The sequence below is a fragment of the Trachymyrmex septentrionalis genome, unplaced genomic scaffold (assembly GCF_001594115.1).
Source record: "Trachymyrmex septentrionalis isolate Tsep2-gDNA-1 unplaced genomic scaffold, Tsep1.0 scaffold13, whole genome shotgun sequence".
NCBI lineage: Eukaryota > Metazoa > Arthropoda > Insecta > Hymenoptera > Formicidae > Trachymyrmex > Trachymyrmex septentrionalis.
This window is the reverse complement of record NW_017304438.1, coordinates 3,663,415-3,672,906: the sequence shown is the minus strand read 5'-3', so window position 1 is coordinate 3,672,906 and position 9,492 is coordinate 3,663,415. Positions and strand designations below refer to the sequence as shown.

The 9,492-nt window shown below is 26.7% G+C and overlaps 1 protein-coding gene across 1 annotated transcript in view; it reads right to left on the bottom strand.

The window, feature by feature from the left end:
• LOC108756767 (acyl-CoA Delta(11) desaturase-like) overlaps nt 1-9,204 on the bottom strand; it is a 23,315-nt gene extending 14,111 nt beyond the window's left edge. The window contains exon 1 of the mRNA XM_018500803.1: nt 9,124-9,204. The gene's annotated coding sequence lies outside the window, so the exon portion shown is untranslated. The remainder of the gene's footprint in view (nt 1-9,123) is intronic.
• Nucleotides 9,205-9,492: the final 288 nt, after the last annotated feature.

Sequence of the window (9,492 nt, the reverse complement as noted above, 5' to 3'; positions counted from 1 at the left end):
ATTAAAAATTAAATTTTATATTAAGAATTAAATTATATCGTTATATATATATGTACTATTTCTTTAATAAATTAAAAATATCGTAATCTATGTTATAAGAAAAATAACGTAATGCTAGTAACATCGAAAAAATACGCATTTGTGCTGCACACCCGTTATATCGTTGAAAATGAGAGAGATGTGCCGTCAATGGCGCCATGGATCCTAAGTATAGAAGATTGATTTGAAGTTCTTTCATCAATGGTGATAGAAGTTGTTCACGTTCTATCATCACAATCATTTTCTAGAATTGTATCCATTTTTAACAGATAGCAGTAAATTATCTTGATGAAATATTTGTAAATTATAAAAAACCAATTTTTACAACTTTTTATTAAGACGCACATATTGTAGAAATTTGTTATAGTTTAATACAAAAAGATTATTCTGTTTTTAAACTTGCAAGCACTATCACTGATTTGTCATGCTTTATGCACAATTTAGTCAATAATTATTTGTCTATTTTTGATAAGATTTACGGATTTTGTAATATTATGCTTTTTCGCAAGCCATGGAACGTATTAATCAAATAAAAATGATAATTAATATAAAAATGATATATATATTGCTCGTACTATTGTTTGCAAAATATTCGATAATCAATTCTTGCACATTCTTTATTGTAAAACCGTAATTATTTTTTAGATATAATTTGCTCAATTTGTCTACAAATATATTATTAAATAATAACGAAAAGGTTAATAGTGGTACAGATTGATTGCGTAAGTATCGATGTCTGTATCTCCTGAATGAATTGATTGTACAATGAATCATTACGCAAATTAAAAACATTATAATTAACATGACTCACTTTATTATCGCCAAAGGGCAGCGACTAACGTACCACGTGATTACGATTCGATCTTAACTTCTCGTAAAAAACCCCTGCGTATTACAGAGAAATAATAATCGCACTATTATTGCTCTGGATTACATAAACGTTTTTTATTGTAATTTAATAATTACTAGTAATTTCTTTCAAGTAGTGAGAATTGCATCAAGGAAGTCTTATTTCTCGATTTTCTATTACTTGATGCGTACGAGGAGAAGCATGTATTTTTTTATAATCTAATGAGCTAAAAATACTACGATAGTGAACGAGAGTTCTTTCTCGTTCTCGTCTAAGAAATTGTAATAATGTAGATTCATGTTAAGTCCAATAATTTCATTAGAAATCCGATAAAAGGAACGACCAACATAGGATGTGCACAAGGTGTGTCGACAAATTTATCTTCGATATCTCGTAATCTGTTCTAGTAATCGCATTATCTTAGTGACTGTAACTTTGATCGATTTATTGCACAATTTTGATCGAAGTAATATATCATTAAAATAATATCAAAATTTATTTATATATGAGAGACCGGGACCGGTTGTTACAGTTTTTGATTCGTAATTTTTAGAAAAAAAATGATCTGATTTTGAAATATTGTATATATTATAATATACTTACATCCTTCAAGTACAAAAAAATATTATTCTTGAATTTATCATCGTACAAATAAGTTACTTAATTGTATTAATACAAATAATGTTAATCATAAAATCCGTAATTTCTTTTTGTACTATACTCTATATATCTATATAAAAATTTAAAAAAACATACATTTATATGAAATATAATATATTTGTAAATATATTCTCTAAAAATGTATCGATTTATAGGTATTAAAATTAATTGTCATCTGACTCCATCTCATTCCCTAATAGCACTTTATCCGAGATACATCCTGGGGCTGTTCAAAGTACATACCGTGGAGGTCTGTTAGGATTTTGCTTAATCTACTACACATAGCCAATTTTAATAAAAGAGATTGTATTCACAAACTTTCTCAGGATAATAATTAATTAGTTGTAGCAAAAATTTTCTAAGACATGTCATTTTCTATGAATATAAGAATATAGTGATAAATAATGCCAAAGACTTGTCAGACAATGATAAAAAAAATTTACTCACCAACTTTATTTTTCTTAAAGTCGTAAATAATATATACAATGCTTTTGGTGCAAATCATTTTACACAATAAAATAATATTATATCAACAATCTGCAATAAAAAAGAGATTTTTTTGTCATATACTAATTGAGTTATAAGCATTTTAACAATTAATATGTTAACAATCGGCTCTGGTCTCCTTTAATAAATTAAAAACGTTGAACAATTTTCATAATTGATTCCGCACGGTAGGAGTTAATTTAATGCATTGCGCGAGAGTAGAAATTACTGAAGTAACAAGAATTAATTAAGTGTTACGTAGAGCTACGAGCTAAACTCTGAAAGTCTCTCAAATTTAAGAATGATTAAGAAATTATCAGTGTTCTTTAAAAATTTGCTGTTTAATATTATAAAATCTTTCTAAAATTTCTGAATTCTTACACTATAATATAAATATATAATATGTATATAAAAATAGATAATTTTTTGTTAAATTGTATTCACAGATTGTTTTGAAATTATAGAAAACAAAATAAAAATATATTTTTATCATATCTTAAACTGTTTTAATAGTTTCAGAATAATTCAGGTAATAAAGATATTTTAAAAATTCTATTTTTATCAAGATTGAAGTTGTACATCAATTAAATTACAAATTAATTGATGTTACAAATTAAATGCGCTGTCAATTAAAGTCAATAATTATAAATAACAATGATTGTCAATGTAATCCAGGTGATAAAAATAATTTGATTAATTGCTATCTGACAAAAGTGAACAAGCCAAGAATAAAGAAAAAATAATCGTATAAATACTATTGTGCTATTATTTCGTGATTTCGAATTATTCATTTTAATGAAGAATGTAAAGTAATTACAATTTTGTAAAACGAGATGACTGACTGTGTATCAACTATTAAGGTAACCCTACACGGTTAATAATACTGATCAGTAATTTTGAATTAGTAATACTGACAGTATGCATCAATATTTTGAATATTTTTACAATCTTATACGATCAATATTAGTAACAATGTATTTTACTTTAGTTTTACATACATTATCTATTGTGCTGTGACATGGATCCTAATTAAAGCTTGAGAAAAAATCTAGATCAAAATCTAGATCACCATCTATATTTTACATCAATCTATTAATATTAACACTCGATCAGTATTTGTTAATACTGACAGTATTATTAACCATCTAAGGTCACCTTTAAGGTCACCGGTAAACAGTAATTGATTAAAATATTCAAATCAAAATATAAATAATGGAGAGCATACAGCCACAACAATAGATGTTAACGCCAATCATATATTTAAAATTCACATATAAATAAGTAGACGTTTCGGTCAAGATTTGACCATCATTAATACAAACAAGATGACAAAAAATAAAAAACTTACAAAAAAGATTTTAATTAAACAAAAATCGCTAGTCCGAAGGTTTTACAATAATATCAAAATGAAATTACACAAAAAAATTAGTAAAAAGAAATTACATAAAATTAAAAATGCAATGCTCGCAAGTTCATAGATGGTAAAATAATTTTTCAATCTTGTGGTATGAATTTACAGCGTGAATAGAAATCAAGAGAGTTAAATTTAACAATGTTTCAAATCTTCTGATGTGACTTTCTGTTACGATTCCTGTTTTTTTAAAAAGCAATGAGCAACTTCGTGTAAAAATGAATTCACAAGTTCTATTAAAATTTAAAAAAAATTTTTTTACGCTTATAACAACTTTTCCAATACCTGTTCGCGAAAATTAATCTAAAATTGTAATGAACAAACACTTACCATGTGTCTTATGGCACGAATTCTCACAAATATGACCCGGAGTAAGTAATGAACACTTTAAATACTGTTTAAAAATTATTTCCGACAATTATGAAAAACCGTAACAAGAGGAAGTCTATTTATATTATGTAAGCAAAGCAGAGGAAGTGAAAGTGGAGAGAGTAATTCTAAGTGTAGGTAGAGGGGCTTTTTCCAAGTGAGTGGAAAGTAAATTTCAGGAAAGCATTCTGTGTCACTCTGTTTGTTTAAATTTTTTTCTTGTCGTTTGATATGTATCATCTCGGAGACCATTCTTTTATAATACGAATGTTCGGAATCAAGAATATTAGTATTATCCCAATCAATCGTATGATCACTATCCAGTTTGTGACAAGAGATAACTGACAAGGAATTAGTAGGTTTATTTAAATCATTTATGTGTTCTTTTAGTCGCGTCTTTAACTTCCTTTTTGTCTGTCCTACATAAGAATAATTACAATCTTGACAATTAATTTTATAGATAACATTCGAATAATCTTCTTTTTTAATTTTATCTTTACCTGTTTTTATAAAAGTGTTCATACAATTCATTGGTTTATATGCTATATTAAAGTCAAATTGTCTCGTAAAAAATTTAAATTTTTCAGAAGTTTTTTTGAAATAAGGAATAGTAAAAAACTTTTTAGTAATACTGGAGGAATCCGAGTTAGAAGTAACATTATATTATTATATATATATATTATTTTAATCATTTCAAAATTCTTTTTGAAAGACAGAGTTTTTTAATTTTATGTAATTTCTTTTTAGTAATTTTTTTCATGTATTGTAATTTCATTTATTATTGTAACACCTTCGGACTAGCGATTTTTGCTTAATTGAAATCTTTTTTGTAAGTTTTTTATTTTTTGTCATCTTGTTTGTACTGATAATGGTCAAATCTTGACCAAAACATCTTACTTATTTATATGTGAATTTTAAATATATGACTTGTGTTAACATCTATTGTTATGGCTGTATGCTCTCCATTATTTATATTTTGTAATTGTTTAGCCACTTTCAAACATTTTAAATATATTAAAATCAATTTTGCAATGTGCTTTAAATTTTTCTTTATCAACTTTAACATAAAAAGTCATTAAATTATAAGACCAACAATATGTATATCTAGTATTATATTCTTATCAGGAGATTTATAATAAAATTGTAAATATATACAAAAGAATCTTCTTCAGACATCTTCTTTCTCTAATATATACAAGCATAAAAATAGTATTAAGTATATATTTAGATATAATACATGCCAATTATATTACAAAGTCTTCTATGTGTGAATAACTGAATTCTGATGCGAGAAAAAGTAATTAAATGCACGTATATTAATGTTTCCGTGACAGAGTGCATTAAAGCAAAAACTATAAGTTATCATAGAATTATGGAGAATTCTATTGCGCTTTCTTATAATATTTGCTATGAATATATGTAAAAAATATTGCTGCAAAAAATTACCACTATTGTGACAATCGGCAATTCATTCTGCAATTCACTAGGCGACTGAATTCATTTATGACTATGAAGAGTGCTTTAACAGCATTATTATTTCATTCTATTTTTATTGTTCATTAAACATAAATCAACATAAAACAAACATAAACCAACATAAAGTAAAAATAAAATGATGTAATAGCGTTGAAAGCACATTTCCCGAACGAAGTCTATGCCCGACTGTATTTAATCGGAATTTATAGTTCACGGTCGAATCGTTCTTCATCCTGCCACTCCTCGTTACCGAGAATTTTCTACTGCTTGTGTCAAACAGATGCCAATGATAGCATAAAATGATATAGAAGAGAATTTCAGAGAACGATCGTGTCATTGAAACCCAAACCTACGTAAATACAATTCGAAACTGTAATATTGTCGATTGTTAAAAAATCAATGATATAAAGATGCTCCCTCCCATATTAATCTAGATTATCTCTATTATTTTTTTAAATTAGTCAATTTTCAATATATATAATACATATTTTCAAATTGATTATATTGAACAATATAATTTTTTCAATATCTTGCATGGCGGTTTATAACAGTACATACGAGACGTATCAAAAAAGGTACAAAATTGCATTTATAAAACGTACATGTGTATAAATCAAATCCTATAATAGAATAATATTTAAAATAATATATATAGTTTAATTCTAAAATTCTTCTGTCTTTATTAAAGTAATTTACTGAGGGATAAGGAACATACAGTCTATCTCGCTAAAAGATAATGATTGAAGTGGTAGAAATATTTTCTAAACTACAACAGAATTTGCGTAAATCACGCATTCTAATCCACGACAACAAAGAAATATCATTGCTAGGGTTCGAGGGTTAACAATAGTGCAATGCAACATGCAAGTTTAGGAGGAAGTGCGCCTTCATGCGGTGAATCTCGCATTCTAATCCACGCCCAGATTACGAATGTGTTACACACATTACGTGACCAGAGAGTACCTGTCACGGTTAAAAAAGACCTTAAAGCCGACTTCAATAACAATAAATCATATGAGAGGTATACAATATGACGACATATATTTAGCATAAAATTAACAAAAATCTTATCTTTTATTGCTTTAAAATGTTAAAAAGTTACGAATAAAATAACAAGTTTCCTTATCTATTCTTTCTTAATAAATCATAACGTATATGCGTATATCCACATTATCGTTATACATTTGTAAGCAAATCTTTTGCAAATGATAATTAAATAATTTGTCGACAAATTGATAACCAGTAATTAGATTTTTTATTTTTTGAATTGACTTTCTATTACAAAGTTAAATTTTGATTAATTCTGTTTAACTTAATGACATAAGTAATAAATTTATGATATCAGTACATAGAGAGAAACTTTTGTAAACATTGCACTGATATATAATTACAATTATCAAATAATGCTCTATTTACATTTTAATAGAAGTCGACTATAAATCACGATATCATACTGACACGACGATACATTAAGACTGAAGTAAATTAGTTTAAATATGAGTATAGATCATAATAAAAATTTAGATACATTTTACTTCTGAGCTTCTTGGTCATTGATAGTAAAAGTAATTTTCATATTAAAATTAATAAATATAAAAGTAAAAGTAGATAAAAGAAATCACCATTATGAAAGAAATCATTAATTAAATCACCATTATAAAAGAAATCATTAATTAACTAATTACGTAATTATAAATTATTTAACTATTAATATCTCACAATTTATTTTAACCTTTATATTATAAAAAAATGAAAACATGACGATTAAAAATGATATAATATTTTTGTAGTTACTTAATGAGCACAACATACAAAATAAAAACTTCTAATAATGTTATTTAATACATATTTTATTTTGACCTGATATGAATACTTCTTAAAAACATAAAAAAAGTCTCAATCAGTAATAAACGTACTAATAAAATAATAACAATTAATGTCACATCAAAGGTAAAGTTAAACTAATAAAACAACATGCGATAAACTTAAAGACTATTCGAAAGCTGACTAGACTAGAAGCTGTATGACACATTAAATAGAGAAATAACATATTTCCCTACGTACTTCAGTTTTACGTTTACACAAAGTGTATATATGACAGTGAAGAAATATGCAAACAGCTGAACGCTAAACATATGGAAACATAGCGTTTTTTATACACAATAGAACGTGCTGCTAGAATCGCATCGCGAGATATCAAAAAAATGTATATAATATTACTTATAAAATTAATTTGAAAAAAAAAAATTATATATAGGAATTAATCAATTATTAATTATTCTTAAAAATAATAAAGATAACAGATTAATATTAGAGAGAGGAGAGAGGAAGATTACCTTTATATCATTGACGTTTGATACCGATAGATTAAAGTAACACCAACATCGATTAACGTTAAATTGTTTAATTATCTTTTAAAATAAAGTAGTGACTTATACGCTACTGTACTTTCTACAAAAAATATCTAGAGACATAACATAGTGTCTCGGCACTAAAACAAATGTAGCGATATCGTAATGCAAGACCGTTTGTATAGTATATACTCGAACATTATAAATATGTTATTTTTTCCAAAAAATACGGCATAAAAAGTTCCTAAATAACAGATCTATCTGAAATAAGAACTCATCAAATTGAATAGTTTATAATAATTCATACGATTACGTTTCTGATAGTGTAACGAACAACATTACATAAAGTGCAAATGTGAAAAAAATAACGTTTTTATATATCAATAAAATTGAAGAAAATCTAAGAAATAATAAACTTTTTCTAAAAAAAAAACAATATAAATAATTCTAGTCTAACATAATTTTGTTAATAATACTAGTTTTTTTTATCAATAAGACTGTGTCTGCCACAAATAGCTGTATTGCGTAGATCTAGATATCCTAATGACAGACATTTATCAGGTGCATGCATACATATATTTAAGAAGTTGTCTAAAACCGTGTTTGGATATATGTTACCAATAATACAAATCTATAATGTACACTGAAAAAATTTTTTGATTATACAATAAGAGATACAAACAAAACAAATTCTGATCATATTATTCAAAATTCTAATTATCATAATTTGAATTTCTAGTTATTTCAACTAGAATGTTTGATAGATTTAACTATAAATGTCTGATTTGTACTTTTCTAGTTAAATCTATAAGAATTTCAATTAATTTAAAATTCTGATAAATTAAAAAAAATTTTTTTCTAGTGTACATAACGTGAACTGTAGATTTTCACTACTGGCAATGCATATATCGGAACACGGCCTATCTGTACCCAATCCTGGGAATGACACACTTGGAATATAACGCAACACTTGCTCTTCTCCTTAAGACTCACAATCTAATAAGCTGCCTCGTTTTATGAATTTATCGAAAAACGTTTACTATAAGTTTACTCCACAAATCCGAAACTTTTTTAGTTTAAATACGATTCAGCGAGATTTAATAACTTATCGTTTTATTGCGCAAGTGCACCAAATTTTGGGAAACGAGGAAAAATTAACGATCTTATTTTAGCGTGGATTAATCTTCATAGAGCATAGCGTATTTTTTGCAAAGCGATCAAAAATTCAATCTGTGAGAAGATAATTGTGAACAATACCGATTAGTTCTAAACAATACTACTAACAATACTAATTATTCTGCACAACTAAATCATTGGAATAAAAGATCTTGTGTTAACTCTTTTGTATTCCTATTTGTAAATGCAAATTGAGGATTCGAATTTTTCAAATTTTAACTCATTCGTGTCCACGCTTTCGCTACGCGAATTTTTATATTCTATCAGTTGATCAGTAATATTTTCTTATTAAGTGAATTACTCACTTCTCTACAATGGAAAGTTCCAAGAAAAATCCACGGTTATCTGCCGATGAAGCGCGCGCACAAATGGAAACTGAATGCCGTCACGACGTGACGGCTTTTGCACGGCGCCGTGTCGGGCCAGGTTCCCCCGTTTCGTAACATCGCAGCCGACAATCATCGGTGCATTCATTGTCAGATTTCTAACGTTGTAGATGGCGCCAGTTCATAAGGATTCATGAAGATCTATGATCAATCAAAAAGATCCCAATTAGAATATAATTTGATAACATTATATCTGATATCCAATGTAATTAAATTTTGGATGAGTAATCAGTGCGCATGTTTAAATATACATAGATCTTAATAATAAATAATAATTATTGGCATAAT